At 38.0% G+C, this 18136-nt stretch overlaps 1 long non-coding RNA gene across 4 annotated transcripts in view; it reads left to right on the forward strand.

Moving 5' to 3' along the window:
• Nucleotides 1-18136, forward strand: part of LOC114230431 (uncharacterized) — a 160097-nt gene that overhangs the window by 116467 nt on the left and 25494 nt on the right. The window lies entirely within an intron of this gene.

Genomic DNA, 18136 nt, shown 5'->3' on the forward strand with positions numbered 1-18136 from the left:
CAGCAATTCAGCACTTATCGAACATTTTTTATTTTGTCCTATATATTAGGTACAAAATACCTAGCATTAGCATTCAACGGTGCAGAAGACAAAAAGAGACGGCCTTTGTTCTGCAAGGCGTTAATGAGTGCAGTTTCCATGATCAGAACTGCTGTTTTTTGTTTATTTGTTTGTTTTTTTCCTTCACAACCAAGCTTCCCCAGTCATCATAAATGAATGTGAGAGAAAGAGAGATTCAAAGATGAAACCAATGGATGTGGGCAAAGAATCTGGAAGGATGTCGTTGCTATCAGATGAGATGAAGACAATGGTAGAGCAGGTTTGAGGTGAAGATCCACTATTTTTTTTTTTTTTTTGGTCATGTGCAGCTTGCAATGTCTAGTGTACTTCTATGTGGAGATGTGAGGTGGGAAGTTGCATATAGGTTTGTGTTTCAAGGGAGAGGGCTTTGCTGGACATACAAATCTGCCTCTTTACAACATAGACTAGGTTGAATAAAGCCCTGGGACTAAAAGTGATCACCAAAGAATTCAACATTGGGGCATTCCAATACTTAGAAGTTGCAGGGATGAAATCCCAACAGTTTCGTATACACAGTGGAAGTCAATGTTCATAATTATGCCCACCGGCATGAGGTAAAAGAAACCAAAGATAGTAGAAAAGAAATATAATGAGCTAAATGGTAAAGTGAAATAATTTTTGGTTATATGACTAGATGATCTAACATAAAGAATCCATTTACTATCGAAACCACATGATGACTTTGCAAAAAACATGTTACTTTTTTAAATGCTTAAAAATAGGCATTTTAAAATGCTTAAAAATAGGCATTTTATGACAGTGAGTCATAAAACATATTCTTAAAATCAAGCAATGCTTATTTTTTCAGTAAGAAGATGGATTAGTCTGACTTACTACTGTTGTGGCAAATTAGAGATTCATGTACAAAGAAAAATGTACTTAACTTTATAATTTGCACAATCAGAAAGTTTTATTGAGAACTTTTACCTAATAATAAACTTACACATATATACTTTCTGACCATGGGTTAGTTCTGGAATTTTTGTTTGTTTCATGCATAATTTTTCTCACCCCATATCCAAATCTGTTACGCTAATTCTACTGGAAGTTTTGATCTTAGAAGAAACCCCTGACTTACCTCTTCAAACGAAGCAAAGCCCTTTATTAACTACGTAGGATCTTAAGTTGACTTGTACATATAGTTTTGTATCTCATATTTATAAGAAGGGAATAGCTAGAAATGAGAAAGCCAGTTGAAGCTACCCATTAATAATTTAATAACTTATTTCCTGCTCATCAAGAGTCTATTTTGACAGATCAATAGTGTTATTATTTTACAAAGCAGTTGACACATTGTCTTGGTAACATGAAACTTTTCCTGGAGTGATTGGTCTCAGAGCTTTGGTGTAAATTATATTTAGTGGCCTAAATCTAATAAAAAAATAAAAGCATGACAGTGTATCCTTTGCCTGCCAGGAGACTTGGAATAAATCTTAGAAGACAACTGCTGTTCTTGAGAAGTGACTAAACAGGAACTTTTGGATCCTGATCATATTTTTCTGAGAGTAGCTGGGGATCTGTTGAGTCCTATCACAAATCTCTCAGGCCTGCAAAAATCAGAGTTCTGTAGTTATATATGAAAATCAATCACCAAATACAGTCGTTCTTTCATGTTCTCTCAGTATTTATTTATTCGTTTAACTATGGTTGAATAAATAGTTTATGGGCAGAAATATTAGGCACAATGTCACCATTGCATCTCTTCAGTGGAAAAAGAAAAATATATCTGAGAATGAGGTACAGACACTACAGCTGCCCAAAATGGAGTGGTCCAAAGTTACTTACCAGGTTTCTTTCCATGTTCAGTGGTAGGAAGCGGTCAGTCTAGCTGAATTCCATATAGAGCCATGTCTACAATGTACCACAATAGTCTCTATCAAGCTTAGCTTTGGTAATAGAAGCAAGACCTAACTCAGGAGAACCTATTCGTCAGTCACTTTAACCACAGAGGGGCTGGGATTCACTATTGAAATACTATTGTTTAGCACTTCTGTTAATTAGGGGGAATGTGTCCATAATAATGATAACCAACCCCAAATAAAACCCAACTAGATATGTTCCAGGTTTCTCTGTTTTCTGTTTCACTGCTATCCAACCCAAAAAGTATGATAGGAGATTGGTATTATCTAATACTAGAGGCATAGTGCATGAAAATTTGTGCACTCGAGGTGGGGGTCCCCCCTTAGCCTGGCCTGCGCCCTCTTGCAGTCCAGGAGTCCTCAGGGATTTCCGCAGTCTGGCCACCCTCTGTGGGAGGCAACCAGGTGGCCGATCAGGGGATGGCCAGCCCCGCCCCCCCATTGCCCCTCCACTGCAGCCGGTTGCTGCCGCCTCCTCCCCCATCGCCATCCCCTCCCTCTGCCCGCTGGCACACAACTTGGCTGGCCTGGCGCTGCATACTCATCGGCCCCGCTCCCCGCCCACTGGTTGTTCCACCGTTCAGTCAATTTGCATATTATGCTTTTATTATATAGGATGAGATCCTAACTTACACCTGATTTGTGTACCACATGGTATGTTATAGACATTAAGTACTAGTATATTGTTACTGTTTTGGCAGTATTATCACTTTTTACATTGTCTCAATAATTACAGACACGTATGGATGCAAATATTTGAAGAATTTGTCTAATTTCTCATAGTTTCAAGGAAGGATGGATTTAATTTTTTTCTAGGAATGCATCCAGAGGAATTCCCCTAACCTCAGTGACTAAACCAATTTCCCTTAAAAATAAAGACTGCTTATGTTAGAAAAGGCTTTCTCATTGTTGGCTTCTCAGAAAAGCTCCAGTTGCCTTCATCCCAACCCCATTCACTTCTAAGGAGGTGACTGAGATGGTGCAATGCAGATCAGGGCAATTACTACACTACATCTCCAAGAGAGCAATTTCTTTTTGGCACATCATAGGATTTGTTTATTCTCACAGGAAATTATACATTACTAAATTGATGTGCTGATTATATTTTAAAAATATATTAAAACAAATACATAAATATTAAAATATACTGCTGCCTTTGTATTACCTAAAGTCAGATATATATTGAAAAACTGATCTATAAAGTGTTAGTCGGCCATGCCCTCAGCATATCGATCTCCTTTGTAGGTAGTTGTGGATCCTCAAGTTCAGGTATTTAGTCCTAAGGGTTATATGTCAGCCATAAATGTCTTAGCTATAAAGTGAGAATGTTGGGCCAGATGAATTCTAAAGTCCCTTCAATCAGTATAATGTTCAGGTTTCTATTTAGTTTAGTCTTAACCAAGAACAGTGTGCAGCAGGCCCAGCAGGCATGTGAACTGATCTGAATCCCATGGCTTGTCTTCTCTTCAGCCTTCCCTCCCCTAGGCTATGTCCCAGTTAGTACTGTTTTTTGTTCATTGTTTTTCTCAGATAGTATCTCAGCTTTCCCAGTGACACCTTCCTGGCTGTACTTGGAGAGGAAAGGGGATGCTGGAGTTGAGATCCACACAATATCTGTGAACAAGTGGCAGAGTTAGCAAGTAGATACAGCCGGAGGATGGAGAAATCCCAAAGGTGTTAAGTCTCTGGCTTTTTTTTTCTACTTTAGTTTTCCTTTTCATTATTATTTCTCTTTGTTCCCCATACATTTACCATCATGTTCCATGATGTAGCAGGATTCTTTAGCAATTATGAAACATGCTTTCTTGAGTCTGCCAGCAAATATCTTCTGATTTAATTTTAAAAATCTAATAGGTGGGCCCTATCTATTCAGAAGTTCTTGTGAGCACCATGAAGTCCTCAGCAAGGTTCTTGGAGCAGGTCTGATGAAACATTAGGGGCTGTGGATTACAGAGTTAGTTTGGCCCAATGGAGTCAACCTCACTTAAACTTTTGGACTTAGGCCAGGCTAAAGGCCAGCAGGATAAACAGGAAAATCAAGTTCCATGTCTTATATCATGAATTACTTGGCTAGAAAGTTGACTTGTTAAAACCTGTTTCCATCATCCTGTTTTTATATTGATCTCACACAAAAGGGAAAGCTGTAAGAACTCCAACATTTTCAGCCAAAGAGAGAAAATGAGGGGGTTAGCATAACGATGGATCCAGTGCGTAAGTGGTCAAGATTTAATACTTTGTGGAGGACTCTGTTTTCCCATGGACCAGGCACATTGCGTGCTTTTCTCCACAAGCCAGGTATGTTAGACCAATTATCTCCAACCAGACAGACAACTGTGATATTTAGATCTAAGCAGGTAAGTGTATTGTGCTCAGATGCACGTTCCACAGAGAGTCTGAGCTCAATGTGCTCACCTGAATTCACTTCTGCCCTTTGTCAGCCCCCACGCACTAATCTCCTTGGTTACCACAACTTGCTGCACATAAGGATTTTCAGCGTCTGGAAATCACTGTGATTTTCAATTTTTAAGTAATTATAGATTCTCCTATTAAGGGGAAATATTCACCTAAAGTTCTGCTCAAGTCAGCTACTGTTTCTAAATCAAATGCATGTGGTCAAATTTGTGTTTTCTCTTCCTCTGAAATACAGTATATCCTCTATATTGCTCTACTTTAAAGGAATTTAAAAAGGAGGAAATTATTTCCTACCTAATATTTCTAGGTAATTTATTTATTCATTTTTTAAGCAAATACATTTATTTAAAAACCTAGTAGAATTCAGGCACTGCTCTAGGTATCGAGGTACAGTGGTGAACAAGAATAAACATTCCTTACTTAATAGGCCTTACATGTCAGTTTGGAACTCATGCCATTAATTATTGTTCTGAATATTGCAATTAAGCTGGTCTTCATTTATTTGTAAACACAACTACCTACGAGGATATTAATGGAGACTAATTATTCAAAAAGTAATTGTCTACCATGCAGAATGCCATTATTTATAATATCATAGTGTGTGTGTGTGTGTGTGTGTGTGTGTGTGTGTGTGTGTGTGTGTGACAGTGTTTAAAGAGAACTGAACTGTGTGGCATATGTGGTCAACTATATTCACAAGACTATGAGTTCAAGTGAGTATTTTCTGCTGACCTTAAGTGCTAATAAATTTCAGTAATAAATTCATCTAGAAGCACAGAAGATGCTATTTGCATGTTCATTTTATGAGAGCTTTTCAGAATTATATGAGTAATAGAATTAGGTGAGAAAAACAATAACTTGTAACTAGTGAGTGAAGTGGATTGCAGCCAGCAAGGATGTCAGAATAACCATTTTATGTTTAGCTTAATGTATGGTAGGAAGCCAAGAACTCACAGTTTACATAGTTTTCCTTCATAATTTTATTGGAATAACTGGGAAATTACTTGTATATTTGATTATTCCAGGGGAAAGACATTTATCAGATAGTAATGTTACAGTCAGACACCAAGTGAATTTCTTCAAATTTTAGAGAAAAAAACATAACTACCAATCTAATAAAAGAATGTCCTGATTTTTTAGTTCTTGGGGGAATCTAAAGTGAACTAAGAGAATGCAAACATTCACTAAGGTTGGTAATTCAGTAAGTCCGCCTATATAGATTTGTGTTAAAAAGCATCTCCCTTGAATTAAAACACTGACTAGGATCACATTTATTCATGAATTTTAGGACTAACTACTGATTCCTGCATAAACTTGGTTTGTGAAAATGTGCAAAGCACAACATCAGAGGAAAGGAGGGGGATCCTGGCTTTTATATGCACATGGAAGAGTTTTCAGGCAAAGCATTTAAACATCAGAGATATCTTTCGGCGAATTGGCCAAGTTTGAGAGCACTTTCTTTTCTTATGTCTTCAAATGAGAATGCAAACCTTGCTTTAACTGGGTAGTGGCAGGGGGGGCACAATTCAATGTGCTGAAACCATTTAAACGTGGAATAGAATTAAATATTTCCCTGAAATGAGCCATATTAGTATTATTAATTATTATATCAACTTAGTTACTTAGAGAATATGTAATTGTGATTACGCTCCTAAAAGCTGTACTTTTAGAAAAAGATGATTATCAGAGTGAGCATGCTAACTCTCTGTGATCTCAAGTTGCAAAGAAAAAAATAGGTTGATCATATTCAGTGTTATAATAGAAGAAAGATCTGGTGACTGTGATAATTATCCTAACAGTGTCCTTTGAAGATTCGGATGGGAATGGCAGCAACAGTCAAATGAAAGGCTGGCAAAATTAAAATTGATGACCACATTACAGATTATGCTGAAGCTCATACATTACAGTCAATGAAAGGAACCATGCAATACAAATAGGAAAGCCACAGTTTCTGCTGACTTCTAATTATATCTCTTTCCCCCCCATCTGTTTCTATCCCAGCACCTTAACTCCTTCTAATATATAAATAGAGAGATGGGTTTCTTTAGGATTTAGAAGCCAACCTCAGAGCTTTTAAAGCTATAAAATATAATACATATATGAAATAGAAAAATTGATCACTATTTATTTAAGGATAGTAAGGCCCCTGGAAATATGAGATGTGAAAGTTAGTGCAATGTAAGGAGAAAAGATGGTTCCTACTCCAAGCTGTTAATATGTGATTTTTGGCTTTGCTATGCCAAAACTGTGCCAGGAACTGACAAGTTTGGAGTACATATGAAATTAACTCATTACTCAAGAATGGAAACATAAATTCAAGTAATATTGTCTGCAGAAAGAAAAATATTTTTTCAAGTTCAAAGCAAATAAATAGATGAGTAGACAAGGCACTACAAGTAGTAATCAATGATGTCACACCATGGCAAGTACTTGCTGGGGAAAGAAGGGAAACTATAGTTTGGGCATCAATGAGAAGTAAGCTTTGTGAAGACCAAATGTTAAGAAAATTGGAAACTCCATACAGAATCATTAGTTGATGTAACAATAAAATTTTTTGTTCTAAAGACTGGCCTGTGGAAGATCATGGGTGTTTTCCGTGCTATTCAATATGATTGATTTTTGTTTTTTGTTTTTGTAGGGCAGGAGCTCATGTTCTTAATCTCAACCCTTGCATCACAAACATATACTTATTTAAATGTTTTTCTACATATATGCTTTAATTTTCTCTTTATTCTGGGACATTTTAGCCATCCAATTTGGCCTCTTTAGCCTTCTCAACATCGCTTTACTTTCAAGCTCACATCAGTTGTGCTTATAATTGCAGAATAATGTTGTATTTCTGCCCAGAATGCCTCTTCTAACTCTTCCATCTGACAACCTCACCTTTCAAAGTCCAGCTCAAACAGTCCTTCCTCTGTGCAACTCTCCTCTGATTGATTCAGTCGATGGCCACATTCCCTCTAGCCTACCATGGCTCTTCACCAACACTTCTTTTATGACACCTGCAGTATGTTGAAATTCTGTTTGCATTCTTGTTTCTCTTCTAAGATGATAGCTCTATAGCTGGGGACCTTCTCACCAGCACCTGGCTCAGTGCATAACATGTAGTAGGTAGGTTCTTAAGTATGAAATATTTACTGACTAAAATTTCAGCATGCACTGAATAAAAGAATGAATGAATAACTGTAAAAAGGATCAATTGTGTCATAGAACCAGGGCCATACTGATTAACCTAACTAGCTGAATTCCCTTAATAATTGGGATATTCATGAGAACTGATATCACATTTTTAAGTATGTGATCTGCTTAGAAAGTTGAGGAATAAAAGCAGCAAATCAATATTTGAGATGGGGCAGAAGGCTAAAACGTCTTCCTGGTAAAATGCATAAAAATCTGAGTCAGATGAAAAATTATAAATTAAAGAAGTGACCTTAGAAAACATTTAGCTAAACTTCCAGAGAGAATGAACTCTCCATGGCCTCCCACAGGGTTATTAGCAGAGGACCAAAACCCAAGCTTCTAAACTCGCAATCCTGTGCCATTTTCTCTGTTCTCACTGTGTGACAACTCCATTTCCAAAGCTTATGCGTCCAGCATAGAGAGCAGATAATGTGATTCTCTTCTCTTTTGCTCTCATGAATAGTTTTCAGCAGCTCCCCCCAATTGCTTTCTAGGGCCCTGCTGGGTTCACCCTTGAAAAGGACATCTGATCAAATAGCAAAGAGAATTACCCAGTACCTTTCCAATAGCCCTTCAGTCAATCAGCCAACAAGTTATTCAGCAGTTGCTGATGTGACCAACACAGGGCTAATATGATAGAGTTGGCTGCTTTTAAGCTCAATGCAGCAATTAAATAGCACTTTGCATGATTGACTTTGCATCCCTCGAAGGACAATATTTTTCAAGGCCACTGTGAACTCAGTAATGGGAAGCTCACCCAGTAATTAATTTTACGTGGAATCATGCATTTTGGCCTGATCCCCGATATAGGCTTTAAGACAGTCAGATACAGCCCTAGCCAGTTTGGCTCAGTGGATAAAGCATCAGCCTGCTGACTGAAGAGTCCTGGGTTCGATTTCGGTCAGGGGCACATGCCTGGGTTGTGGGCTCAATTCCCAGTGTGGGGTGTGCAGAAAGCAGCCAATCAATGATTCTCATCATTGATGTCTCTCTCTTCCTCTCCCTTCCTCTCTGAAATCAATAAAAATATGTTAAAAAAAAAAAGTCAGCTACAAAACATCCAGGACCCAATTCTGTCCTCAGACGTTCAAAGACTACATCTATCTGGTCTCTAAATTTAATGATGCAAACTGAACACCCAGAAAGCAATAGAATGAGAAATACGAAGGCCTTTATATGAAATTTTGAATGTTTTATTGCACTGAGGATTGGAGACCAGGAATATGGTGGGAGTGAAAATGACCATTAGGAGTTTGTGACAGTTTTTGCTGATGCTTTGGTAATTTTTGCTGATGTGTGACTCAGGCTTCAACTGAAATACAAAGGCATGGAGTAAACCCTTTGGAATGGAGGCCTTCCTGTAAATCAGACAATTAAGTCACACACAGACACTGGACCTGAGGGGTTGCTACCACAGGGAAGTTGGTTGGCTGAGGAGTCTGAACCATTCTTGGGATCATCCTGATGATTAAGATGGGCTATCACATTTGCATAAGGGTGTTCACTTCCTATTCAGTGGACATCATTAGAGAAAGAAATGAAGTCAGGATAGGTTGCCAGAGAAAATACAGAACACCCAGTTAAATTTGAATTTTAGGTAAATAACAAATATGTTTTTAGTGTAAGTATGTCCAAGATATTACATGAAACATACTTACATTTTTAAAAATTGTGTTTACCTAAAATTCAAATTTACATGAACAGCCTATATTTTTATGTGCTAAATCTGGCATTTCTAAATCAAGATCTTCTGTCAGTTAATTTGGGTAGTTATTACCAAACTGTAGGAGCTTTGGGCGTTATTGCAAAATTGTAAATTTCATCCTGCAAAGCTATGTGAATCAGTCACAACTCAGCTGACAGAAGTTCAGTAAGGTCAGGCTCTTGGGTAATATACGGATGGGAAACTGCTGGGAATAAGAGCTAGGGACAGTATTGCATACCGGTTAAGAACATGAATTTGGAGTCAGGTGGCATGTGTTGGAATTCTGACTATGCCACTGTTTGTTACATTACTTTGGCCAACCTTCCAGTACCTTAACTTCTTCATCTGTGAAATGGGAATAATAGAAACTAACTTAAAGTTGTTGTAAAGATTAAGTGGACTGATAAGCATGAAGTGTTTGGCACATCTAAAAAACTGTATATATATTAATAAGTGATTAGAAGATCCACATAAATTTCTGGGCATGTTTTAAAATTTTATCTTAGACTGCTTACATGTAATGTAACATTAAACTCATGAGTCATTTAAAATTAATTTAGTAAATAAAAGGGATGCTTAACTTAATTATATGTTCCTGAGCATTTATTTGTTTACTCAAGCAATGTTATGTGTAGTTTTTAAAATATATTTTTATTGATTTCAGGGAGGCAGAGAGAGGGAGAGATAGAAACATCAATGATGAGAGAGAATCATTGGTCTGCTGCTTCCTGCAAGGCCCAACTGGGGATCGAGACCACAACCCAGGCATGTGCCCTGACCAGAATCGAACAGTGACCTCCTGGTTCATAGGTTGACTCTCAACCCTGAGCTACATTGAGTCAGGCTGTTATATGTATGTTAATTGCATGACCCTGTACATAGAATTATTGGAGTCTTTATTTGTCAACTTCTATGATAATATCACCCCAGAGGAATTAAAATATCTCATGATAAAGATCCAAGGGAAAGTAAGAACTTTTAAAATTATTTTAAACATAAATAAAGCAGTCATAAGAGGTAAGTGCTTTCATGATGTCCAGACATCATGAAAGTTACATGCAACAAGGTTGTCTTAAAAGGAGTAGTTATCGTCTCTAATTGTCAAGATAATGTGTGACAACTATGATATCAATGTGAGGGTAGAAAAGGAAAAGTGAGACAGTGAGTTCATGAGCTTTTAATAAGGAAAGAAGATTAAAAAGTTGCTGGCTGAGTAAGAAAACTCTAGACAATTTAGACATGTCACAAGTCTGATTCACTATAATCATGTCACTAAATTGAAAAGTATAAATATAATTGAGAATTCTATCTTTAGTCCATGTAAGAAAACTCATTCTACTCAATCTTTTTGTTTTTAATAAGCCAGACATAGTGACTTTTTCAGCTTCAATTGAAACATAAATGAAAATGTAATTTCATTTACATAGAAATTAAATTATATCCAGTTATAGAGTGTTTGCCACTTGATATTGGGGGAAATAAGATATTTCAGAGGTTTTGGATAAGAGACTTTTGAAGAAGACCTATGTACTTGGAATTTAAGGTACAGCGACCACTGCAGAATACTTTTACAGCCTCGGTCTGATGCCTGCATGGTGGAAGCTGCTTTTCTGGTCTTGCCCCTTGTGATTCTGTGGGTGCAGTACCCCAGGAGAACTTTGGATCTTACACAGATCATTTTAGCAATGGTGTTTGCAAAGGATCCCTCTGCATTGTGTGAGGGGCATGTTCAAGTCCTGAGATCCCTGGTGAAATCCCCAGTGATAATTCTTCCAGATGGCTAGGCTTCCTGTTGCTACTGTAAGAGCATCCGGGGACATATATAGAGAAGCTGGAGTAGTTCTTCAGAACTTCCAGAGCACTTTTTTTAAAGGTTACATATTTTATTGATTTTTTAGAAAGTGAGGAAGAGAGGGAAAGAGAAAGAAACATCAGTGGCAGAGATACACTGACCGCTGCCTCCTGCACGTGCCCACAACCCAGGCAAGTGCTCAGACCTGGAATTGGATCCACGACCTTCATGTGCACAGGATGATGCTCCAACCAACGGAGCCACGCAGGCCAGGGCCAGAACATCTTTTAAATGCTGCATCTCATGCAATCACCAAAGAGGCAGAGTTGCTGGGATTGAGAAACTATCCACTTAAAGGGAGGTAAGGTTGAGATCAATACAAAGGAATACAGACATCACATAGAAGGGCTCATTGCAGGTTTGCCTATTTTCATGGCTGGCACTCTATCCTGGGCCTCACTATAGAACTTTGCAATCGTTTATTTACCATTGAAATTAGTTTTAAAACTTTACCTAATTGATACCTAATATGCTTCAACTCAATTCTCAAAAAGAAAACAAAGAACCCTAACGTATAAAGATGAGGTTTTTTTGATCTTTGAATAAGAAATTTGACCTATTTTAGGTGTCAAGAGAGAAAAGAATGAATACTTAATAAATTACATTTATTTTTTATGAGTTCTGACATTTGGAATAGACTAAACAAAAGTTTTAACAAGTTATTGCCTATAGAAGGATAATTGTGGCAACCTAATTATTCAATTGTATCCAAGTTCATGGAAAATAAAGGTAATTCACTATCTGCTGATAGATACTCTGGACAATTTAGATGAGTTTATTGTTTAACTTCTTTTTGGCAAAGCTCATGGAAACTATATGTATATTTGCTTATGACTCTGAATAGCATGTATAGATAACTAAAGCAAGAGATAAATGTTGCAGACCAGACAGCTAGGAACAAGAACAGTGTGGGACAAGTAGAGAAGAGGACTCGGAAGGAACTAAAGCTGGCATAGTTGTTCTAGCTGTTCTTGGTGATAAGCTCCAAGAGATGGCCATCTGAACCTAATGCATTTTCTATACTTTTTTATAAACAAGAATGTTAGGGAACATCTATTTTGTTCCATTCTCTAGAACAATGGTATATTGGATCAGGCTAGTCTTTACATCATTGTAATCATAAAATATTTGAAATACTTTGTATTGACAATAACATACACTGAGTGGCCAGATTATTATGATCTCTGAACACATAATAATCTGGCCACTCAGTATGTGTGTGTGTGTGTGTGTGTGTGTGTGTATACATACATATACATATTAGAGGCCCGGTGCATGAATTCATGCATGGGTGGGGTCTGGCCAGCCTAGCTAGGGGGAGGGGACATGGGCGGTTGGCCAGCCTGCCTGCTGGTCGAACTCCTGGTCGAGGGCACAATTTGCGTATTAGCCTTTTATTATATAGGATATACACTGAGTGGCCCGATTATTATGTGTTCAGAGATCATAATAATCTGGCCACTCAGTGTATATCCAAATGCTTGTACTATTTTAATTAATAAAAAGGATAGGTTAAGTGAATTTTTATTTATCTTGATTTATAAACTTATATTGTTAATAATATTTGGAATTGTAACTTAGTCTCCCCTCTCTTCCCCCCCCCCCCCAAAAAAAAACAAAACAAAAAACAACTTCTAAGCAATTTCCCTTTTGTCCTACAACTCTTCTGAGCTGTTTGAAATAGATGACCTGAATTGACAAGTCAGTTTAGTGTGATCCCTTAAGATGGAACATTAGGGTCAGGTATATTAAGGTATTATTGGGCAAAATATGATTAGGAATAATTGCTTAGTAACTGAAAATAGAACAATAGAGGTAAGTGTAACTTTATATAATAGATTTATAGTCCAAAGGAAAATTATGGCAATTTCAGTCCAAGTATCCATGGGAGATTTCTGTTTATGTCTAGTGTTTATAGTAAAACTAAAGGCCCAGTGCACGAGATTCGGAGGTGGGGGGGTGGTCCCTTAGCCTGGCTTGTGCCCTCTCGCAGTCTGGAATCCCACAGGGGATGTCCGCCTGCCGGCTTAGGCCCAGGGCGGGGCTGGATTTCAGACATCCCTCTCACAGTCCAGGACCCCTCGCTCCTTACCACCCTCTTGCAGCGGAGGTGGGAGAGGCTTCCGCCACCGCCGCTGCACTCGCCAGCCATGAGCCCTGCTTCTGGCTGAGCTGCACTCCCGCCGTGGGAGCTCACTGACCACAAGGGGGAAGCTCCTGCATTGAGCGTCTGCCCCCTGGTGGTCAGTATGTGTCATAGTGACCAGTTGTTCTGCCGTTTGGTCAATTTGCATATTATGCTTTTATTATATAGGATTATCTTGGATCAGGAAAAAGAAAAGAGAGAAAATAGCCAAAACAAGGTAAACCAGTTGGTAGGAACAAAAGCTCCATTGTCCGCTGAATGCTAGAAGATGAATTTCCATGCAATTGTAATAATTTGGAGAGAATAAATGCCTATGTAGGGACTTCCACTTCTCTGAAATGTTCTTCCCATTTTTTCACAGCAAATTCCCAAACCAGACCTGATGTATTCTTTGGCTTGATTAACAACTCAAGCAATATGAGATTTCAGAAAATTCTGATGTCCACATTTAGGGTTCACCACTTAAAAAATGTTTAGTAATAAACATTGCTTATAGTATAATAGGGAACAATAAAACTTGTAACTTTGCTGTGGTGGTCACTGATGCCCAATGGATCCTGCTGCTGGTAGGTTATTTATGGCTGTACTATAAACTTAAGCAGAACACAGAGAAGTGGCTATTTGGTGTTTTAGTTATTAGGCATCAGCACAAAAGGGTTAGGAGCTTTTGGGTTATTATTCATTGACAATAATCTGTACCCTGCTGTGAACAATGCTGCATGCTGTGCAAATATAGCAAGAGTGCCTTCATAAATAATGCCAGAAACACAAGCTGTGCCAAGGCAGATAGAATATATAGACGGCAGGTTGATGTGTTAGGCCTGTGGGTTTGCTTACTTGTGCAGGCCGACTTACCTTCAGCAAGTGAGAACTGTCTTCGCTCAAAGCAGGCTTTGGAGTCCATCGTCCTACCCTTGTGCCCTTGTCTCCTTTTAAAAAAGCAAAACAGAAGTTTATATTTTAATAATATTTATAGGGATCTGAGGTCTTTGTTTTACAGAATTGCTTCTTTTCTTCAACTGTCTCCTTCCCATCTCTGTTTGTAGAGGAGAGGAGGAGAGGACTTGGGTCAAACACTTGTAATTTTGTATCCTGGTGTCTGTTCTGAGTGTGAAATATTCCTTTTCTTCATTAAGATTCTGAGGAGTTATTTTTTAAACTTTTCATAATAAAAAACAAATCCCACCTTCATCCCTTAAAAAGATAGATTCTTCCAATAATGATGCAATTGGCTTGACGCTCACTGAATTTTATCTTCTTACATTATACATGTCATCCTTATTTTGATGATAGGACTAGAATGTGTTTTCTCTTCTTGTAATTATCTTCTACCAGCAACAGAAATGAATCTTTAGCCTGTCCAGAGATGTCAATGTTTACTTTTAGGCAATTTATATGCATATAAAGTAGTAGTTCAATTTATGCAAAATAGTATTACTAACACCCTCAGGCCACAGCCCAGAGAGGGATAAATGAGAAATAAGATTATTTATGGGAAATTTATCTCCAGAATTCAAACATGTAACACATGCTTGAAAGAGAAGAGGTTTCAATGGATTACCCAAGACAAGGGTGATTTGTTCCCAGAATCATACCAAATGACAATGTGGCAAGCAGAATAATGGTCCCCAAAGATACCCATGTCCTAATCCCTGGAAAATGTGAATATAATGACTTTGCAGATGTGATTAAATAGGGTATTTACGTGAGATTCTTCTGGATTATCTAGGTAAGCTCAATGTAATCACAGGGCTGCATATAAGTGAAAGGAGTCAGGAGAATCATTGTCAGACTGATACAGCATGATAAAGACTCAACTGGCCACATGGCTTTAAAGATGGAATTGGGGCCACGAGCCCAGGAATGCAGGCATCCTCTAAAAACTGGAGAAGGCAAGGTGACCGATTCTACCTAGATTCTCCAGAATGAATGCAGCTCTCCTAATACTTCGATTTTTGCTCCATGAGACTCATGTTAGACTTCTGACCTCCAGAGCTATAAAGTAATAACTGTTTTGTTTTAAGTCACCAAGTTTGTGGAAATATTTTATAGCAGTGATACAGAATACATAGTAGATAATTCATACTGACACCTTTATAAGAAAGTGATAAAGGTTCACTCATTCAATTACATTAAGAAAATACTTTAGAAAATATTAAATTGCCTACTACATACCAAGCATTTTCCTTCAGCTTTAATGATGCATCAGTGAATGATATATGATTGTAGAGGGCCCCCTGGGAAGGCACATGGGCATTTCTTTAATTATTGTCAGCTGAACTCAGGGCGACAGGCAAAAAGGCAAGAGTGTTATCAGCTTGGCCTTCATTTTAGCCCAGGTGTGGGACTTTGATATGTAAATCCAATTAAGCACCAGAAATGCTTGGGCCTACTCAAGAATGCAAATAAGCTCCTTTAATCCTAACTTTGGTGAAACCCCCTGGTATTTGGGGGTATAAATAAACACCCTGTGTGGGCTCTGGGTCCCTGTCCCTCCATCTGAGAGGACACCCGGCTCCCAGCTTTGCTTCTATCTCTGCGTCTTCTTTCTTTCTTTCTTTCTTTCTTTCTTTCTTTCTTTCTTTCTTTCTTTCTTTCTTTCTTTCTTTCTTTCCTTCTTTCTTTCTTTCTTTCTTTTATTTCTCAATCCCCAGCCGCCTCCACTCAGAACCGGTTCATCTCTCTTTCCGTGCTCCATGCGGAAAAGGGAGGTCCCCGCCATATCTGGCCCCCTGCCACATATGATCATTCATTTATTCTCAAAATACTTATTTAATGCCTACTATTTGCCAGGCACTGTTCAAGGGGACACATGGTGGAATAAGGCTGCTAATGCTCTTATATATAAGAAAGCAGGTAAGAAGTAATCAGATCATTGCAAGTTGTGGTAATTGCTATAGAATAGGTGATAAAGATTAACTGGAGAAAAGGTCCCTCTTGTCAGCTGGACAGGGAATGCCTCTCTGAGAAAGAGGAGGTGACATGTAAGCTGAGACCTGAAGGCCAAGAAGGTGGAACTGAGGATGTTTAAGGAAAAGAATGGGCAACATCCTGAGACAGACATCAGCTTAGCAAGTGTAAATAACTGACCTAGGCATGTGAACAGAGAGTGGTGGGAATGAAGAGAAGCTTGTGGAGAGAGAACATTCAGGGCTTCCTGGGCCATGATAAAGAATTTGGATTGTATCCTAAGAGAAATGGGAAGCCAATTAAGGCATTTCAGCATTGAACAGCATGCGGTACTGAAGGTTACAGTTTATTGGATGACCTTAAAATAATTAAAGTGCTTTTGTAGAATTATTCATATTTTGAACTGAAAGTGAATTTAGAGATCAAATAGCTTGATTCTCCTTTTTTCTTTTGTTTTTGAGTTCTCTTTATGATCTACCTCTTAGGATATTATTAATTTTTGAATTAATTAGAGGTCATATAGCTTGATTCTTCTTAATAGAAACTGGTACCTACATTGGTTAATTCACTTGTCTGGATCTTGTCTCTAGTCCATATACTTTTTACTGTGCTACCCACCACCTCCACACCATTTCACTAATTTTCCTTTAGTATAGAGGCTCTAATTTCTTCTTCCTTTTCAGTGAAATCACTCACAAACCAAGATCTATTGTATAGATAATAAAGAAGTTCTTACAACTAGTGGAACTGGACTCAGGAATTGAAAAGAAAGACTTTATGTGAAATAGACCCTCTACTGTGCTCTTCTTTGTGATCTTATATTCATGAATGACTTATTCCAGGTCATTCATATCGTTTTATGAAATACATTATTTTTAGTAACAGCCTGCATAACCTTTTGATGTTTTTCTTTTTATTTGCCAAAGAGAGAAAAAGACAGCATTGAAAATTGGATGGTTGGCAGTTGCTAGGCACCAAGCAGACATTCAGGAAGTGGCAATGAAACACAAGGAGATTTAAAAATAAACAACCATTTTAATCTTTAACCACAATTCCAATGAAGCAGACTGTTATCTGATTACTCCAAACAGACATAATATTTTTGAACTTGCTGTGTTTTATCAGTTGCATCTACTTACAGTTATTTTTCCTTCTGTTTGTCAGGTTCACTAAAATTTACAATTTTTAGGTTTAGTGGTTGGAGGGATGGACAGTTGTTTGGAAAGCAAAGTAAAATTGATGCCATTTAAATTTCAGTAGAATTGGCTTGCATATTTCCCTTAAGAGATCCTTGTAATCTGAGTAGAGATTTATTCATTTTCTGATCCCTGTTTGTTTGTGTGTCTTAATATATATTTTTAAATTGATTTCAGAGAGGAAGAGAGAGGGAGAGAGAGACAGAAACGTCAATGATGAGACAAAATCATCAATTTGCTACCTCCTGCATGCCCCCCTCCTGGGGACCGAACCTACAACTTGGGCATGTGCCCTTGACCAGAATTGAACCCGGGACCCTTCAGTCTGCAGGCTGACGCTCTATCCACTGAGCAAAACTGGTTAGGGCCCTGTTTTGTTTTTTTCTCTACCTTCATGCTGGGAGACACAACCTCCCCACTAAGTTGTATGGGGTCTTAGAAATCTCTGTTGCAAACAATGCAGTTGTATGTATTGAATTCTGTATCATAAACTATAACAATAAATGAACTAGAACACTCTACTAGAAAGAGCAATGACCTGATAACATGTTACTTGTGGAATTAGTGACGCATGTAGATGGCACAAGGCAGCATTATGGTGGAAAGAAAGCACACCTCCCAAAGCCAGAGTGCTTGGGTTTGAATCTTGCTCCTCCTTTTACTAGCTGTGTAACCTTAGGCAAGTCACGTACCTTCTTTGTTCCCATTTCCCCATCTTTAAGAAGCAAAATGATAGTAACTAGCTCATTGCTGCTAAGATGATTAAAAGAGATCATGTTTGTAAAGCTTTTAGAA

This window comes from Eptesicus fuscus, chromosome 10, assembly GCF_027574615.1.
Source record: "Eptesicus fuscus isolate TK198812 chromosome 10, DD_ASM_mEF_20220401, whole genome shotgun sequence".
In the NCBI taxonomy this organism is placed as follows: Eukaryota; Metazoa; Chordata; class Mammalia; order Chiroptera; family Vespertilionidae; genus Eptesicus; species Eptesicus fuscus.